At 35.2% G+C, this 20,692-nt stretch overlaps 1 protein-coding gene across 2 annotated transcripts in view; it reads right to left on the reverse strand.

Moving 5' to 3' along the window:
- The window catches only part of LOC108002173 (tyramine receptor 1), a 78,444-nt gene that overhangs the window by 40,733 nt on the left and 17,019 nt on the right, over window positions 1–20,692 (reverse strand). The window contains exon 4 of one of the 2 annotated variants that reach the window (XM_062087118.1): window positions 19,322–19,513. The gene's annotated coding sequence lies outside the window, so the exon portion shown is untranslated. Of the gene's footprint in view, window positions 1–18,178; window positions 18,533–19,321; window positions 19,514–20,692 lie in introns of those variants that run through there. The other variant, XM_062087119.1, reaches the window with a different exon arrangement.

Here is a 20,692-nt window from a genome sequence, read left to right on the forward strand (position 1 = left end):
ATCGGCCGGTGTTAAAGCGAACGGTTAGTTGATTACAATGCTGTTTGCATAATTCCCATTAATGCGTTATTTACGTTAGGCCAGCTGTGTTTGCTGTGCGAGAGAGGCGTGTTGCGCGATTTTCCAACGCTGGATTCAGCAAAATTTCCAATCCCGAAATTTTCATTTCTTTCCTTTCGGAATTTTTATCCCCCCTCCTCGAGACGAGACGAAGGAAACAAATTCTCCAATTAGTCGGAGGAGGAGAAATGGAAGGGATTGTAAACGATCGATAAATTAAATTACGATAGAGTCGTGTCGTCTGAAAATTTTTGATCATCCACCTGTACTTTGCTCGTTATATGTTTTGAATCACGAACGAACAGAATGGTAAGCGCAACTGGGACGTGACTCGCACCTATCCTCTTCGCTTGTAATTAGAAAAAAAATGTCAGAGGAAAAATGGTTCAAAGTGGATGGTCGTGAATGAGAAGTGGATGGCTCAAAGAGGACTGTCTCTCTCAACAGTGGTTTTATATATATATATATTTTTTTTTCATAAATGTAACGGCGCGTCACATGCATCATGCAATTCTTTAAAATTCGATCCGTAAATAAGATTTTCAAAAATCCTACGGAATCTAACTCGGGAATAAATTCGCGCTTCTCGCCTCGTCCCGTCGTTCGAGAGAAAATATACGTTTGTCCGCGGCTTTGAGCTTTAATTATCGAGAGGAGAGAATAAATAATTCGAATCCCGTTTTGAACGATTAACGCGGACAATTAACGCGTTTGTAAGCATCGAGGGCGGTTAGTTAAATAATAATTACACGGTGAATCGATGAGAACACCGGTGTCCAGACCGGTGCTCGTTTTTGCATTATGCAAAGTTTCAATTTGGCTTGTTTTCGGAAACAAACACCGCTGAAAACCACCCTCCCAAAACTATTCATTTCAAAATTCGGTCGAAATTAATATAATCGTAAGACAGGAATTAACATCGAATCAATCTTCTCAATTCTTGATTAAACACTGCTTAATCTCGTATTGTATCTAGCTTCAGGGCGAAATAAATCGATAGAAAATTGTCACGAAAATCGGGTCAGCCCGGGCGAAACTGTAATAAACCATTGGAAGCTTTGCATTCCGCGTGTACATGCATTCATTCATTTGCGGATTCCTGTCGGCGAGAGAGCCAACGAGATTATCCCCTCGCTTAATTTTAGGAAAACGATCGAAAACCATCTTTTTTTTCTTCCTTCTCTCATCCAACTGTTTCAACTTTTGTTTCTTCGTTAAAAGATCTGATCTCTTTTCTTTTTTTCTTTTCTTTTAATACACGTTCGCATTAGGTAGAAAAGAAGTTACTTTCAAAGTGTGCGAAAAAAGAGGATTAATCTTGTTGTATTTGCATTTGATGCAAATGGGAATGGGAAAAGAATATTATGTTATTTTCTCAAAACTCTCTCTCTGTCTCGTTTGTCCTCTGTGCGAGGCTGGTATTCGGCCGGTTCGAAATCGGCCTTCATCTCGATTGTATTGTGGACCGACATGGTGCGGTGCTTGTACCTCGATGCTCGCATTCGACAGAGTTATGCAGATAATGCGATAATCGTGATTCCGAGACGTAGGCACAGCTTTCGAGCGTTGTGCATAATTGGCCGAAAGCTGGCGGTCGATGACGTTTGTCCTCCTTTTTTCTCGTTAAGAGTAAATCAAATTTTCGATAGGCAACACCTGTCTCTTTAAAAACACGCTCGAGACGTTTTAATTAAGAAAACTTTTGCATTTTTATAATAAAATATTTAAGGATGGCAAGGGAAAGATACACGAGTCGAAGATTTCAAATAAAATTTTGCGGTTTCGATAAATCAAATTTTTTTTTATAATTAAATCGAATACAAAGGGTTAATAATAATTCGAAAGGGATGGTCGAGGAGGTGGTCGGAATCAACGCGTTGTTGAATTTTAAAATTATTTCTCCCGCAATTACGTAAGCTGGGAAAAGAACGAGGTTTTTATCAAGTATTTCTACGAGCCGCGCAATTGTTTGAACCCTTTCCAAGTCGAGATACACCGTTATTACGTAAATTAATTTTATCTTAAGGTCGCAGTTTACGCAAAATTAACTCCTCCACTCGTACATCAGATCTCATAGTCTTTGTTTGCGTCTTCCTTTTCGCTCTTTTTCCCTTCCTCTTCTTTCCTTTTTTTCTTTTTTTTTTCCGTTTTGAATATTACATCCCCAGCTTGAGGGGACTCGTTTCAATTCACGGTGATTTACATTGCACGAACGAATCGGAATAGTTGCGTGTCATCGCTTCCGCTATGCCATATTCGTAAAATAAACATTTCTCTGATCTGAACGATTTCTTCACATTTCAAGATCGAAATAATTTTTCTAAAGATGAAAAATACTTGAAGAGAAAATCTCAATTAGGGAGGAAAAGCGAAAGGGTTTCTTTCTTTTCTTTTTCGAACCCTCGAAAGTAATCCGAAGCGAGGATTTTTAAGATTAACTCAAAGTTTGGACACCATAATAAGTTTTTCTAATTAAATCTCTAATTAAATCGTAAGGGCTGTACGTACACATCTTAGAAATGGAAAAAGAAGAAAAAGAGAAAAAGTGTCAAGACATTTAACACGCTGTCGCTAAGTCTGACGAACAGCGAAAAAGTCACGTTCGCATCGTAGAATTCGGTCTACGCCCGTAGGAACCTTAACAATTCCAACGATTTTGCATAATTTACGCGCGATAAATTTTTCATAGATGCGTGGCCTCGAGTGTGTTCCTCCAGAGGTAGTGCATTTTTCTGTTTTTTCTTTTTCTTTTTTTTTCTTTTTTTTTAGTCGTCGACGAAAAAATCGACCGTGGCCCGGGGCAAAAAGAAATATTTCAGGATATTTCTCGTGGTGGTTATCAAGCGAAATTTTCGAAAGGGTTTCGAATCGAATTTAAAGGGAAGATCAGGTTTCGCGTATCCTCGTCCGAAAACGATTTTCTTCTGTTCCCCCCTCCCCTCCTCTCCCCTTTTTTTTCTTCTCCCTCCCTCATTTCTCTTTTTAAATCAGTTATGCAAATCGGCGTGAAGAGATCGTTTGCATACAAAGTTTTCGCGTCGAAACGGGAAACGTTTGCGCGTAGCGGTAAAATAGTTTTGTGATTTTATCGACGATCTAATCTCGAAGGGCCCGATATTGTTACGAATTACGATTCGAAACGGCGTTCCTCGATTCGCGAATACCATTTTGATGATGATACCCGAATTTTTTTTGCATTTGGAAAGAAATTTTTTTTTTTATTCCTTCCTCTTTTACGTATTTTTCAATTTTTCTTACTGTAATTTATTCATTTATTTATTTTTTCTTCTTTCCTTCTTTTTCTTCTTTCCAATTACCTGATCTCTGATTAAAAAGATATCGCGAGATCTTTAATATACGTATTCGTACTTTTACTTTTTTATTACAATTTACTTTACTTTTTCTTTTCCAAAATAGTTTTGATAAATAAAAGTATACGCTTCTTCCTTCGAGGATAAAGAAAATTGGTAGAAAGAAAAAAGATTTCGTTCTCTTTAGCTTTAACCTTGGTATCTCACCGTATCTTTCACCGTATAATACACCGAAACATCGACCATTACCATTCTCGATTATCACCCTTCTTCCCTCTCTATCTTAAAGTAGCTTCTCTTTTTCAAGCATTAACCTGAACTCGAAGAGAAAAAGTTTCTCCTCCAGATAATGCATCCGTAATTGTATTTATATCCATATATATATATATATACTTGTTACACGATAAATATAACAGATTGCGCGATTATTTTAGCCAAAAATATATATATTTTGATGCGACCAGATTGTCGATTTTAGATTAATCGCAGCAAATTAGAATACAAACGAAATATTATTAAAACGAGGAAGAAATTGAATTAATGAGAGAGCAATATTTCCAATTTCAAATGATAATATGAATATCTTGGCGTATATGAACCGTTCAATTTCCATAGTTTCCTTTTAACTTTCGATATATGATGTGGAAAGTAAACATCGTTTTGCATATAATAATATCGCATATACGTATAATTCGAAAGATAAGAAGTGCGTTTCGAGGTAATAAAATTTTATTAAAATGCTGCTTCGAAATATTTATTACATATTTATTAAATTCTTTTCGTTAAAAACTTGTTGTTACAACGAGATCCGTAATTCATACTCTTTCGCGAAGATCGGCAGAGTAATAAATCGATAGATGTGAGTCTGATCGAGATTACGTGAGATTAAATAAATTCTCGTTTTCTTCATCAATGAACGGTCCAATTTTAAGGAAAATTGAATCGATACTAGAAAAATATGTAATTGATAATTTATATCAATATCAATTGTTAAATCTGGCGAGAGGATTATTAAAGAATATATGTAAAATTACGTTACAAAATTACAATTACAAACATTATAGTCTCATAATCATTTATTCCATAGTCCCCGCGAAATTTTTTTTTTGGAAAAAATCCGTACGAAAAAATCTATCAAAATTCACTTAGAACGATCAAATCGTTGATATTGAAAAACCACATAAACGAAGCTTATCACGCAACGTATCCGCATAATCACATATTTACTTACAAAATTTGAAAAACAGCAAAGATTAAAAATCGCATGGACAAAGTTTTACGTATCTAAAATTCAGGAAAATATGTGAAAATCCGGCATAAAGAAATTCTCGGGATTGGAATCGCTGGCAGGTTGATTCGGAAAGCAGGGAAAAAAGCGAGTCTCGGCTTTGAGCCGAGTGGAAATTAGAACGAAAATTAAACCAAAAACCGAAAATTCGAGGGGTCGATCGGCGGGGTTGGAAGAGGATCGTGCCGGTTTCCCCGCCATGGGGCTACATGGAAATCGCTTTGCATCTTCTATCTCGAAAATGCTGAGCCAGAGGATAGCCACGTGTAAAAGCTCGTACGGGAAATTCGTAACAGCCTGAGGATCCTACGCACGTGGAATACTTTATATACGGATATATTTTGCCAGGTAAAAGCTATCTTTTCCAATATAATATATATATATATGTACATACGCGAAAGTTTTCGTACAAGTTAATCAAGTTATCAAAACAACAAAGGAATTTTTAATTTTCTGTACAGAGAATGTTCGTAAAAATGTTGATATTATTTTCGTTTCGATATATTCGTAAAATATTTTCCAGGTGAAATTTACGAAATGTACAAAGAAGTGATGAAAATTTGAAAATTTGATTTTTTGGAGAAACAAATATACTTTATATACGTGTGAATTGAAATCAGATTTTTCAAGATTGAATTCACTTTCCTTGTAAGATTTTTGCCACTATATATGCGTGTATATATTTCCTAGATTGACAGTCAAAAGTTTCGCGGTTTGCTGGCACACGGATCGTGTATTCGCGGATGGAAATTCGTTCCCTCGAATGTGCGATTTTTAAAGGATACGCACGATTCAAACAGGCAACCACCGTGAATTTTCGATTCACCACAGAACAGTGGTTCCCAATCTGCAGATCGTCGTAAAAGAATTAGTGTCGCCATCTATTTTACACTTATAATACGATAAAATTGTATCAATTTTTCTTTTATATTCTTCTCACATCTTTGTCACGAAAAAGCAGACGAAGTCGCAAGTATTTTTAACACTATTAAGTAATAGATCGTGAAACGATTGAAATAAATAATAGTGGGAAAGAATATATTTAATCAAGGAAATGGGAACAAACTTGCATAGATATGGATCGTGCCTTTCTACCTTCTTCTTCTCAGCTCGCTATACAACGATTCAAGAACGAAAACAGAATCGAAACAGTGACGCTCAATTCACGCATTCAAATGGGATACGAAAAACACTGGCCGTATTCGAACAAATTTCAGAGATCTTATACCTAATTTCGGACATCTTAGGAGAGAAAAACTTGGCGGATCGTTGTATTGTAATTTCTCTTGAAGAAATTTTTCGGAAGGCGATGTGAAACACAGGCTAGAAAATAATATTAGGCGATTGGAAATGATCCAAGTCGTGAAAGATTTAAGGCAAGTTTCGATTGCCAAACTTTCAATTGGCAACCGTGACCATTAACCGAACCAGCGTTCGTTCGTTCTTTTGGGGAAGAGCTTCTTTTTAAACGACGAAAGGGGAAGGTCGAGTCTATTTCCCGAGAAGTCAAATCGTAATGGTTTCGATCAACGATTTCGAATTACGAAGGCATTAGACCTTCTCTCGGTCAGCTTGGAGGAGATCTTAGAGAAGGAAGACGAAGAAATGGGGACGAACAATGGGAGACGAGTATCGTCTCCTATAATTTAATCGCGTTTGTATCGGATCCGTTTTCCGATTCGAAAAAAGGAAAGGAAAAAAAACTTTTTCTCTTAGCCATATTTATATATATAGCATCGTCGAATCTATATCATCGGAAATAACAATTTCGAGAATGTATTTCTTCCATAGATTCGAAGGTGAGCGTATATGTTTAACCCCGTTTCGACGATGGAGACACGAATAGTTTCGACAAACTGGCAAGTAAATATTTTCTCAAGTTTTTTCCCCTTCCTCTTTCTCTTCTGCCCTCCCTTCTTCCATTCGATTTTTCGTCCAAAAATTTTTAAGACGAAGGGGGAGCAAAAGTCGCGATATATCAATTATTTTTTCTCTAAAAAAATTCCTCTCCCCTCGAATTTCCCCCAATTTTCTTTTTCAATATTATTACATGTATCAACAAGGTTCGAAGAGACTAGCTAGCTCGCAACAATGTTTTTATTTTCCCCGTGGCCGTTTAATCCCTTTCGAGAACTTATCCACTACTAGCACCCTCTGTGTAATTTCCACGGAATAATACGTTTATACAGTCCGGTCTATTTGCCTCCTCTCCCCTATCTCGAAAAACTTTCCTTCCTTAGCCGGGAGAAAAGTTTCCTCGCCTCGCGAGCGGCCGGTGTTCACATTTACATCTTGATGCACCGGCATCATGATGAATCGATAAACAACAGAGAGTAAAACTCGATGGAAAAGATTTCTCGTGAGAGAGAGAGAGAGAGAGAGGAAGAGATTCTCCGTTTCGAGAAAAAGAAAAAAAGATTGTAGGAATAGATAAATATTTATCGACCACCACAAAAGAATATATATTATAATTATAATTATATTATGAAGAGAATCGTGAAATTAACAATTTTTTTTTTTTTTACAAAACGCTAAGAGGAAATGTTGAAGTAAATTGAGGTCTCTCGAAAGGAAGGAGGGAGGGGGAGGGGAAGAATTCAATTTACTTCAATTACTGTACGCTAGACGAATGCGTTGCGTAATTAAGCTCGTAACGCGTTGTAACGTGTAACCCACCATCACCACCTCGCCTCGTTTCGATTAATTTCTTCATTAATTTAACGCGAGAACGCGAGGTAAATTAAGGAGTCGTTGATTTCTTCCTTTGTTTCTTTTTTTTTTTTTTTTTTCGTTCAGGCAAAGGTTGGCAGCGCAGCTCTCCAACGAAAACTTTTCTTGCGCGATATGAGCTTCGAAATGAGCACGTGTTCCGAATAATAGCGCGTTTAATTTTTCCTCTTTTTCTTCTCTCTCTCTCTCTCTCTCTTTTCGTCGTTTTCCTCGCCGCAATTCAAATTGTTCCAACAGTTTTAACGAAATTTAGGGAACGGGAATGGATACGTTGAATCCTATCTTTTATCGATAATTTCGGACAAAGAAATTTTGGCAGAGAAGAAGGCAAAGTTTGGTGGTAACGTCAATCTCTCGACGCATGCGCGCCATTTCCTCGATATCCCCTCCTCTTCTCCTTTCCGCAGTGGTTTTTCTCCAGCGAACGATTCGTTCTCGAGACTATTATTTTCGCGCCATCGTAAAAAAGAAAGAAAGGAAGGGGGAAAAAAAGGGGAAGATTTAAAAGATTCTTCGAGTTTTATTCTCCGCTAGAATTTTCTCTCTTTTCTTTTTTAAGCGCGTTTTTTAAAATCCTATTTGAAATCATTTTCGATCACATTTTCGTTTTTTCCCTTGCTCATCGCCGGCACGAAAGTTGTAAAGTTGAAAATAAGCTATGCAAATTGTGGGTATTCGATGTATACGTATAGAGAAAGTTTTCGAGAAAGTTTTTCACCAGTGTTCGACACTTCTATCGATCAAACTTTGGCTAACACGGTTTTGCATAAACCCCGGGTATAACGTGCTACATAATTGAAGATGATCCATCTCTGCTCCCATTAAATACGGATCCACTTTACCTCACCAACCATTGTTCGGCAAATATTGTTTGTTGCCTTCGATAACTCGATGAGGATTCAAACAAAGTGTCGCTCGACGACACTCGCCGATTTTTTTTAAAAATCGAAATGAATCCTCTCGAGAATCCCCGCTGAACGATTATGAATTCTATTTTCGGTTCAAGGGAAAGAATCGGGACGTTGAAATTGGACGGCACACCCGGTTAAATTATCCCAACCTTTTCTTTCCCCGCGATTTAAATTTAAGAGTAAATATCCGATGGAAGGATTCCATTTGTATTTCCAAAGTGGCTGTGGCCGTTTCCCCGTGATGACGCCTTTGCTCCGTGATCATCGAGTATTCATGCGCCTTTAACTTAAACTACGACTGGGGAGGGAAACAGGCCGTTAATTGCCACGGGTATTTCGAATTTACATTACAAACGTTCCTTTTCTCGGATCGAGCCATCGATAAATAATATGATTATTATATAGTGTCATCGACTTGTTGATCGAACAAAGGGGGAGGGGGGAAAAATTGGAAAGAGGAAAGGAATGAATCCATTAAATTAAATGATCAAACGAGCATTGGATTCGATGGATTGGAAAGATCGAACGAATTGTATTTTATTGAATTGTATTTTAATTAACGTCGTTTCGGTTTTTCAATAATCGTTGCAAAAAAGTTTCGAAATCAACTCGTGTCCTTTTAAAAATGATCCGTCAATGGATTTATTAAATTTTATAAGCGCATACGGATGTTTCACGGATTGAAAAGATTGAAACGATAAATCGATAGATTGTATTTTATCGATTAACGTGATCGAAAATGCTTTTCGTTTTAGAGCGTAATCGTTGCGAAGAGAGAGAGAAAAAAAGAAACGTTTCAACAACCTTGATACCCTTCGCAAAATGATCCATGGAATGCTACTTTAACCTTTCGTGCACGAGTACTCTCCTCTCTGATTCTCCGCGGATATATTTTTTGCGGAGAAAATAAACAACAAATTCTAAAAAAATATCTAAATATCAGGAAAAACAGGTGGAATTATTTTGTTGTTTTCAAAATATTTTATCATTGGGGGAGAGTTGAAAAAAAAAACTTAATTTAATATTGCTCCATCGTAACTTTCAAGCCATAATCCGCAAAGGATTAAGTTAAAGGGATTAAGTAAATGTATCTCATATATGGATCGAAAGGATACGAATAAATCCATAAAATGGTTTATCGATTAATCCTCCTTTTCGGTTTTCATAATCGGAAAATGGCAAACGTATCTATATATGAATCTCATTTCTGAACGAAGCCTTTTAAACCTTCGTTTATTAAGTTCATAACTTGATAATTATATCGTTTGAGCGATAACTTTTTTTTTCGTGAAATTTATTTATATTATTTCGCCAAGTTTTTCCAATGGAAATGGAAATGGATGGAAAAATATATCACGATGCATAAAATGTAATCGTCGTTGCAACAGTTATTAAGATTTGAACAAAATCGATCCGAAACGAAAGCCACGATTGTTTCCGAGATGCACTCGTGTGCACAGATACGAAGAATGTCATCGTTGCGTTTACATATATATGTAAAATATGTGGAAAGTTGCATGCACATGCGAGAGCGAGAGAGCAAAAATTTAAACAAAATTGCAATCTCGAAATGCTTTTTCTTTTTTTTTCTTCTTCTTGAATATCTCGTTATCATGATGCCATGATAACGCGTCACTCGCGAAACCGAGAAGATCTTTAATTTTACACGTTACTCGAGCGTTAATCTCGTTTGAACCTATTTTTTTTTTTTTTTTTTGAAAAAAGAAAAAGAAGATTTAATTTTGTTGATTCGTTTGATGAAGCGAGAAATGAGGACTGTGAAAATATTACGACTCGAAGAATCTATTATAATTGAACATGACTGAACTCGTAAAATTTCTATCTTTGTTTATTTATCGTTAGAGTTTTTATAATTGTAATTGGAAATAAACGAGGATTTCATCAGAGATTCATTGTTTATCTTTAATAAAGTATAATTAAGAATTAATAATAAAACGTGAAAAAGTTTTAATGTTTTTCTTCATTCCAGATCCGACTTTAAAAGTCAGATTTTAGCTTAAAGTTGGCGCAAAAGCTGTTTCATTTTAAACAGGACAATGAACGCTCGAGCTTACATTTTAACGTCTCTCTCTTTTCGGAAAGGGATACACCGCCTTTATTTCGAGGAGCGTTTCGAAGCGGTTGCAAAGCAAAGATCGTATCGTATCGGTTTTCAAAATCTTAAATATTTTCTTAGGCGAAACTTATATTTCCACGCGGGAATAAATTCGTTAACGAAACGAGCTCCTTTCTTATCTGAGCGTTATCTCATCCCCTACGAAAGATGCTTCTCGAAAATAAATAATATCATTGCACCTGCGACACTCGTTTATCATCGAACGATAATAAATCAAGATAAATTATCTTAATCTTCCTTACTTTTATACTCTTAGAAATTTATTAAAATAATAGATTTATTAAATGTCAAATTTTAACAAACTAATATATCCCAATGGAGAGAAAGGGTTGAATTGATAATTGATAAAACCCTCATTAACGTTATTATTTTAACATTTTTTTGGCAATGCGGTGAGGAAAGCAGGTTGAAAGCAGGGTAGTTGCATGAAATAAAAACACAGAGGGGGGAGAAGGAGGGAACTTAATTTTATGGGAGACAGGGATTATGTTAAACCAATCCGTCAGGCAAATGTAATCAAAGAGAGGGATGATAAAAGAAAAGCATACTAATTCGACCGGGTTGATGCGATTCGCTAATTTTACGCAACGAGAAGCCCCATGCTTCGTTCAACGTCCCTGTGTAATGAATGGAAGGCTTCGAGGAAGGTGTGCCACAAATTAGAATGGACGTTACACCCTATCTAAAGACTTGTGATTATCACTGTGAGCTGATTTTTATACATATTAAGATTGTCTTATTATCAACAAAAAAATTTAATTTTTAATTTATAAACGATAAAAGTTATTTTTTTCTTCTTCTTTCCTTTTATACGTGAAGTTTTAATAAGATCCGTCAAAGAAATGGAGAATTTTATTGCTGATGATTTGACGGTATGAGTTTAAAAAAGAGAAAAAATGGAAAGGAATATATTTGAATTTTTTTATATCTGATAGATTTATTAGAGACAGTTTGTATTGTTAAGTCAGCGTTTTATTTTTATCAGTAACGATATTTTATGCGTAGTGAACGATATTTCATTGCTTTATTTAATTCATATTCATTCGAATGGAATGACTTCACGGATCACAGAATTTGTTAAATTATTTTAAAACATCCTAGAAGCCTATAATTCTTTATGAATGTTTTATGAAAAATGTTTTTTCATATTACATGTTTTATATATTTTATATAAACGATATAAATATAAGGAAGGAATTTAAAATGACTTCTAAATCAATTCAGATTCTCGCATATTATTAATAATATCTATCTCGATATATTTAATTCATCTTAAAATTCGATTAAACTAATTCTATTAAAATTAGGAAAATTTTGAATCATTATAATTCCAAAGATAATGAATCAAGAAAAAAGAAATCATTGGAAATTTCTACCTTATATAAAAAAAACATATTTTTTACTTCAAACCTAGTCCATCCTATTAAAATTTTGAACCGCTATAATTCCAATAATAATAACTTTCGTTCAACGAACGAGAGAGAAGCGCGAAACCTTGCTCTTTAAAACGCTTTTTGAATCGTCTCGATTCGACTTCCGGTTGCCGAGATATCGTCGCGTAAAGAAAAGAATAATTTTTAATAATTTAGTTTAAATCTAACGAATCGTATTAAAATTAGAAAAACTTTGAACATTTATAACTTCGAAAATAATGGCTTGCGGCCAACGAACGAGAGATCGTTAGAAGCGCGGGACCTTGCTCTTTAAAACGCTTTTTGAATCGTCTCGATCCGACTTCCGGTTGCCGAGATATCGTCGCGTAAAGAAAAGAATAATTTTTAATAATTTAGTTTAAATCTAACGAATCGTATTAAAATTAGAAAAACTTTGAACATTTATAACTTCGAAAATAATGGCTTAGGGCCAACGAACGAAAGATCGTTAGAAGCGCGGGATCTTGCTCTTTAAAACGCTTTTTGAATCGTCTCGATCCGACTTCCGGTTGCCGAGATATCGTCGCGTAAAGAAAAGGGTAATTTTTAATCTTTTACTATCCTCGTCCTTGTCGTATACTCGGGCCTCTCGCTCGCGCCTCGTCTCACTGTCCTATGTCAAGTTCCAGACAAGCGACAGACGCGATTCCTAGAAATAGTACGCACTTGCAGGAAAAAGTGGAAGGTCGATGAGTCACGAGTCCGTTCCTATGCATTATGAACGATACGGAAACTTTGAACCCTCGTATCTTGGCAACCGATCGAGATATCGAGATAAATCAAAAAAGGAATCCACCGGCACAACTTTCTCCATTCTCTAAATAGGACGAACGCATTGCAAATCCACGTTAAACCACGTTAAAACGGAATTTTATAATTATTAGTTTCAAATTAATTTTCTTCGAGCACGCAAATACATATTATTCTTCGTTATACAAAATTTATAATTAGATAAAACATATTCATACGTATAAAACATATAAGAGCTTTAATTAACCCGGACAGAGAAATATCTAGAGTAACTAGATCCTAACGAACAATAGAAGAGTCGGAACAAATTGTGTTTGTTCGGGTGAAAGCGTGGCAATCTTCATTCGTTCAGGAATATCGAAAACATTATCAAACGATCAAAGGATAAAAAGGGAAATGGAGATTTGAAAGGAATTCGCAGCTATTTCCTTGTTTCTCCATTGAGAAGGATCGACGATGCAAAAATTGGTCATTCTGGATGTAATATGCTCGGTCAACGTATCGTTACAATAAATACGTTTAATGAATCCTTGGCGCAAAGGAAATTCGCGTCCTCGACGAGAATCTCCAAGTCAAATATCATGGCTTTACTTAGGATCACTTTATATACGAAATCTTAATTATAACTTTCGATTCGAATTACAGGTGTGATTGTAATGAGAGATCGTTTCTTTTAATTATTATTGGTAGATTTTATTCTGTTAAAAAAAAGGAAGAAAAATCTTGAACCCGAGATATACGAAAGATAAATTTAAAGTTTGATTACAGTTATTCAAAGTTGAATTAAAAATCGTATTACGAATTTTAATTAACACTTACATAAGCTGCTTGGAAATTTTTATTGGAAAGTCGTAATTACTATTTTTCTATCCTTTGATAAAGTTGTTTAAACTTTTTATTCGCCCACAGGAAATTGTCTCGTCCCGTTTTATTATTTATTTATTTATTTATTTATTTTTCTCTCTTTCCGCGAGGATTACATACATACAGGCAGAATCAGAATAAAAATTGTTCGAATTGTCACACGCGTCGTGACAAAATGAAACAAAGCGGATCCACGCAAATTACAATGTCGTCTCGGGATTAAAATATTCGTGGCCGAATAAATTTGCAATCGAGCGGTTACTAATTTGCGATTTGCATCCCTCCACTTTGCGTCGTTGCCACGAAAGCGTTGCACCTTATAATTCAGCCTGAACACGTACACACCAACTTATAGACACACTATAGCCCCATTGTACTGCTCATCTTAATTGGTCAGTTCAACCAGTTCGCATCCTCAACCTTCGCCTACTACGAATTCATACAGTGTCACGCGACTTATACACATACTATGTGTACGGAATATAACTCAGTTCCACGTAGTAAATATTCTAATCTATCCCCCCACCTGACACTTCGCCTTTGTTAACAAGAATTAGAACGAGCTTAGAACGAGGATGGACTTCGAATGGATGAATTCGCGTTAAACGCGTACGACCAAAAAACTTAATTTACTCTCAAATTATATATAATATATATAATATATATATTGATATATATTGATTTTTCGATTGAACGCTGTTGCCGATTTTCACAATTTCCAATAATCTTTGTAACAATTCCATCAAACCAGTTACTTAAAAATGTTCCTTTCTTCCGAAAACAGTGAATGGATGAACGTTCGATCAAAAACTTAATTTACTCTCAAATAAAAAGATATACTTTACGATTAATGAGCAAAACAATACTTATATGCACATAAAATAAATCATCAATATATATATATATATTGTTTTTTCGATTTCCAACAATCTTTTTTTTCTTGTAACAATTCCATCAAACCAGTTACTTAAAAATGTTCCTTTCTTCCGAAAACAGTGAATGGATAAATGTTCGATCAAAAAATTTAATTTACTTTCAAATCAGAAGTACACTCGATTAATGAGCAAAACAATACTTATATGCACATAAAATAAATCATCAATATATATATATATTGTTTTTTCGATTTCCAACAATCTTTTTTTTCTTGTAACAATTCCATCAAACCAGTTATTTAAAAACGTTCCTTTCTTCCGAAAACGGTGAATGGATGAACGTTCGATCAAAAAATTTAATTTACTCTCAAATCAGAAGTACACTCGATTAATGAGCAAAACAATACTTATATGCACATAAAATAAATCATCAATATATATATATATATTGTTTTTTCGATTTCCAACAATCTTTTTTTTCTTGTAACAATTCCATCAAACCAGTTACTTAAAAACGTGCCTTCCTTTCGAAAACGATGACGAAAGCATCGGACATCTATATGGGGCGAGGCATTACCGACATCCTCGCTTTCGTACAGGAAATATATACGGTTTCTCGCGGGAGCATTAGAGCTAGTAAACTAGCCGCAACGAGCAATAACTTAACGCCCGGGCCATGGCGTGATGGCCATAAAAACGCCGACGTCCACCCACTCTTCCTCGCCGCCAATTTAGATTTACAAAATAATTTTGCGCGGATGTTTAAAACGCGCGGACAAAAATTGCACCACCGTCCGCGTTTCCTCCGCGCATTATTTCGCCCGCGGAATTTCGCACAAAATCTTTCCGCGCGGAAAATGAATTCGGCGAACGATTGCGTTTCTCGCGTAAAATATTTATTTCATTCGACGCTTGTCGCCCAATAATTCGAATGGTTCTAATTGGCATCCCGTATAATCCGAGGAATATCGTAAAATTGTCGTAAAGACTCGAGAAACATGTTTCGATGTTTATTACGTTACGACGAGATATAAGAATGGTAAATTAAGCTGGCTACTTTTTCATAGAGTCATTAATCAAGGAGGATCTAAAAGCTTGGCGAATAATTTTGAACTAACTTTCATCCATCCGTCGTATCAATTAGTATGGAAAATTCGAGTAACGGGCTATTTCCATAATAAACGTTAAAAATTGTGCATAATGTGTCGCACGGTATACGTAACACGCGTTATATACCATGGATTATTTGTCTTTCTTAAATATAAAATTCATTTTTCGACTACTTTTTTTTTCTAATTTATCATTTTTTTTTTTTGGTGCATTTTTCTTCCATACCGTTAAAAAGCGAACAATTTATTATGCGTGCACAGAGAGAGAGATTCAACGAGATTCAACAATTTTTGTTAACAAAGTTTCGAGAAAGAGAGAAACAAAAACAAACACGAGTGATCTGAATGAATTTCATAACTGGAATTTTATAATATTTGCACGAGTTTTCGCGAAAGTTCAACGATGAAATTTTTCAATCGGAATCGATTTCGATACGATGCAAGGAATTTAGCATCTTTTAAGATAAAGTAAATAATTATCGAAAACGATTAACGATATGCAAATGAGGAAAAACTCTTGTGTAACTTATAGTTTGTAATATTGGCAATGCTTGCGGCCAGAATAAATTAATATCCGCGCATTAAGTAATATTAACACTTCGTCATATATATATATATATTAATTTGACATTTTAAGTTTCCCAATAAAATTTTGACAATATTACGAATTGCTTCCTGCTTAACACATTTTTGGACATTTTCTTATCTCAACTATCCTAGTTTTCCCTCCGTAAACAACATGCTATTTATTCCTCGTTTAGAATAGCAAGAATCTCTTCTTGTCTTGCATCCCCGTTTCCTGTCCCCTGGCAGTCGCTCTACTTTTTTTCCCCTCATTTTTATTGCTAATTACGAACGAGCTGTTTCAGGATTTGGGTCATCCACTCAACTTCTGCTTGTTAGGACCGAGGCGAAGATGCACCATCGGATACTGGCAGAATTCGTCCATTTTCTTTTTTCTACTCTTCTCTCATTTCCATATTCTAGATGGATTGCGCTAGTTAATAATCATTCGTTTATTCGCGTGTTATACATATATATCTTTTTTTAAAAAATTCGTGGAATCAATTGATAAAATATCCAAGCGAAATATTCAAAAATCATTTATTGGAACTCAGCTTTCAACGATCAAACATCTATTCCATTCTTCATTTCTGATCTGATTTCAATCTGGTCTCAGCTTCAAATGTCTTCGAAGAAACTTCGCTTTCTACGAGAGACTCTTTCTCTTTCGAAATTATTGCGAATAGTCGGCGAAATTCTTCGACGAAATCTCTTAAAAATCATTTATTCGAACTCTAATAGCTTTCAACGATCAAACATCTATTCCATTCTTCATTTCTGATCTGATTTCAATCTGATGTCTTTAAATGTCTTCGAAGAAACTTCGCTTTCTACGAGAGAATCTTTCCCTTTCTATTACGAAATTGTTGCGAATTTTTACGAATAATCGGCGAAATCTCTTAAAAATTATTTATTCGAACTTTAATAACTTCCAACGACCAAACTATTCCATTCCACTTTTGATCCGATTTCAGAGTCAGCTTCAAGTAATTCTCTATACCTTCGAAGAAACGCGACTCTTTCCCTTTCCATTACGTCGAAATCGTTACAAATTTTTACGAATAGTTGGCGAAATTCCTGGACGAAATCCTTTTCAAGGTGAATAGCGCATTATTCATAAGAGTGCTAGGTTGTCGAGAGTTAAACCCCCTAAGTTTCAAGGGTAACTTGGACGGCGCAGGTGCGCCCATTTTCCGAGATGCATCTTCCGGTTTTATCAGGAAGTCGGTGGCTGGGCGATTCAACTTTACGACCATCTGGTGCGAAGACGAGGAGGACGAGTGCGCCACCCATTTTTCGATTAAACGAAAGTCAAGCTTCTTCGGATAACCTATATATATATAGTGAAGAGACTCGAAGAACTTGTCTACTTTATTTAAAAGGAAAATATAAATATATATGTATTTATAGATAGTTTGGAAATTGAACATTTTTTCGATCGTCTTGAGTTTGTCTCGCGTCTTTTATCTCAACTGATGAAGAATCGTACAGGTTTAGACTAGGAGATCAGCCTGGAAGAACAATCGTATTTAATTGTCACGGTTGGCAGAACGCGTTCGTGTATCGATAATGTTAGAACGTTATGTAAATGGCGTCCACTGTTAAATTTAAACTGAATCATGTAGCTACGTACATACCGCCTCCTCTGTAATAGAACATGTTCGAATAACAGAGTGTTGGGATAGTTTGAGATATTTGGGTAATGGGAGTTCATGGATCATAAGAGAGAAATTTTCGCCTCGAATTATATATTATCACGTGAAGAATTTTCGGTTTAGAGAGATACTCGAACGCATCAATCTTTCTAACAAATTTTTCTATATATATATTTTTTTAAATTCGTTTTATTCGTATCACTGCGTATCCCCATAATTCTTAACGAAACCATTAATATTCGAGCAAGTAATATAACGATTTCACAACTTTCCACTAAGTTATATCTACTCACCGTTGATGGAGCGGGTCACAAAATAAATCGTGAACTTGACTCGAATGGAACCCAAGTTCCAAATATCGATACTTTGAAACGGAAGAAATATATCGTATCACGATTCTGATACAAAAATATTCGAAATCGTGCCCACAAATTTCAATATATACATATACACGAGATAACGCTAATAAATCAAAAGTGGAAAACGTTTACCTTTCATAGCGAAATTTTCCTATCCTCTTCTATTTTCGCTTTATTTCCACGTCGTTTTCACAGCCAGTTCACAAAAATGATCGCGTTCGATCCTTCCTCCCGATATGTCTAAATATGTTTCTCTTGCTCGCGTTCATTCATGTTCTCGCGTTACGATATCGAGGGATGGAATGGAAAAAATTAGAGAGGGAAAAAACTCGATGGAAAACAGGCGCGTTCACGCGGATCTTTTCATTTCGTCAATCGTTTCGAGCGGAGTTTGAAACAGAAACTAATTTCGCGTCCCGGCAGAAGTATCAAAGCGACTGGATGCGAAGTCTGTGTCCGCGGGAGCACGTAACAGGCATTATCATTCGCCAAATCCTCACAAGTCACGTATTCTCTACGATGATAATGTAGTTGACAGTATTCTAGCGGAATAGGATTTCAATGTTTCACATTGCATTTCGAATCGGGTAGATATATATATATATCTATGAAAATCGTATAAATAGTTGCTTTTTCGAGATTGTATTCACGATGCCCGTAATTCAAATAATTTACGAGTTTATTTTCAACAAAACATACGTAAAAATCGTTCAAACGATGAGTTTCTTTTGATAAATATAAATATTTGAAGCTTTGGTTCGTCCCAGAATTTTCATTTTGAAGGAAATCATACGGAAAAGAGTGAACGATACATGTAAAGAGTATGTTTTAAAAATATCTTTTTTTGCAATGATTTCTTAATATTTTTATAAAATTGAAAAATTGCGAGGACGGCATGCGTTATATGACGAATTTCTTTTGATAAACGTTTCAATCTTGGATTTATTAAAATTGAAAAATTGTGAGGACGATTGTTGTATTCCAGAATTTTCACTTCGAAGAAAATTATGCAGAAAAGAACGGTATATATACGTTAAAGAGTATGTTTTAAAAATAATACCTTTTTTAGAGTGAATTTTTAATATTTTTTAAATTGCAACATTTGTTAATAGCTCGGCGAGGTCACGTAATGGCACGAGGAATAGTCAAAAGTCACGTATTTCCCGGCTTTACGTAATGAGGATGCAGTAGGGGAACTAGAACATTGACTATATGTTGATTTTTGATCATTTTTTGCTACTTTTCGCATCCTGAAAACGTTAAATCGTCGAATACCTGGATTGATCGAAGAATGTCTGCCGTTTTCGAGAAGATCTATATCTTTTTTTGCCCTTCTCTTGTTTACGTATATAGCCAAGGCAGCTTTTCAACGCATCAAACCGACTCTCAAGTTGGCCAATCCTGTTTGTATCTCACGAGCCGGGTCCGAATCGAAGCATTCTCACGAGTCGATGAATCGTCGGCATTCTGCACAAAACAAAAAATTAAACGTACACTTAATTTAATATCGTTGAAAATTTAAAAAACGAATATTGTAAAAATAATGCAATATACTTTAACATTTTACTCTCTCGTTATCTCGTGTCTTGATAAAGGCATCTTAAATATTTTACGTAAATTTAATAACGTCTTATATTTTCTCTCTAAGGGCTTATGTGTGCGATACATAAGTAAGGAGCTGCGCGAGCGTTGATACCTTCTTCGCGTAATACGAATCATAATTTTTCGCGTAATATTCACGATGAAATTTAACCTCTACTTGCTCGTACTTGTTTCTCGGTATATATATAATTTTATTTCCGATTATTCGTAAAATTAGGATAAACTTTTATTATTTTTACGTAAGCGCATAAAAATATCAGTGCACAAGTCATTAAATTACGATGGACAGGGATTCGAAGACGAAAATTCTAAAAAATCTGTAGATAGATTCGAAATTTAAAAATCGGATTGTTTAAGAAGAAAAAGAAGGATATATATTTCGAAAAAATAGTAAAGTGATCCCCGTGAATATGAAATGCGGTTCAAGTCAAATACATTCGATGAACCACGATAACGTTATGAAAGTTGCAACATTTATACGTAGTATATATACATATATATATATGTATATATGAACGAATGGTCTCTGTCAACCAATATGAATGTACGTATGTATACATATGCATAAATATTGAACGATTTTCGCGCAAATATTCAGGAACGTTATCTAAACAGACTGATATACCTATATATAGCTTTTATATCATTCTCGTTGAAATTTTTTGAACGAAATTTTTTTTCCTTTTTTCCAAAAATAAATACCGGATATCCTCTAGTATACTTATATTTGATACCGTGTTGATCGAAATCGCGTTATTTGCGTTTAATTTGCTCCTCTTCTTGTCTTTTCATCTTCCTCCATGTCCAAATATCTTCAGTCATCAGCTCAGTTTGGTAAAATAATATTTGAAAAATGGATGGAAACGTTACATGGTAAAAAATTTCTCGAAATATGCATATCACTTTCGAATTTCCTTTGAATCGCCAACCAAACAAAAACAGAGATATTTTTTAAAATTTCGCTCGCGCTCTGCGTGCTCCAACTTGAGGTTCGTTTAATCGCCTCAAGATTTATCGCAAACTTAAGATCGTAAACAGCCCGGT

This window comes from Apis cerana, linkage group LG1, assembly GCF_029169275.1.
Source record: "Apis cerana isolate GH-2021 linkage group LG1, AcerK_1.0, whole genome shotgun sequence".
Lineage (NCBI taxonomy): Eukaryota > Metazoa > Arthropoda > Insecta > Hymenoptera > Apidae > Apis > Apis cerana.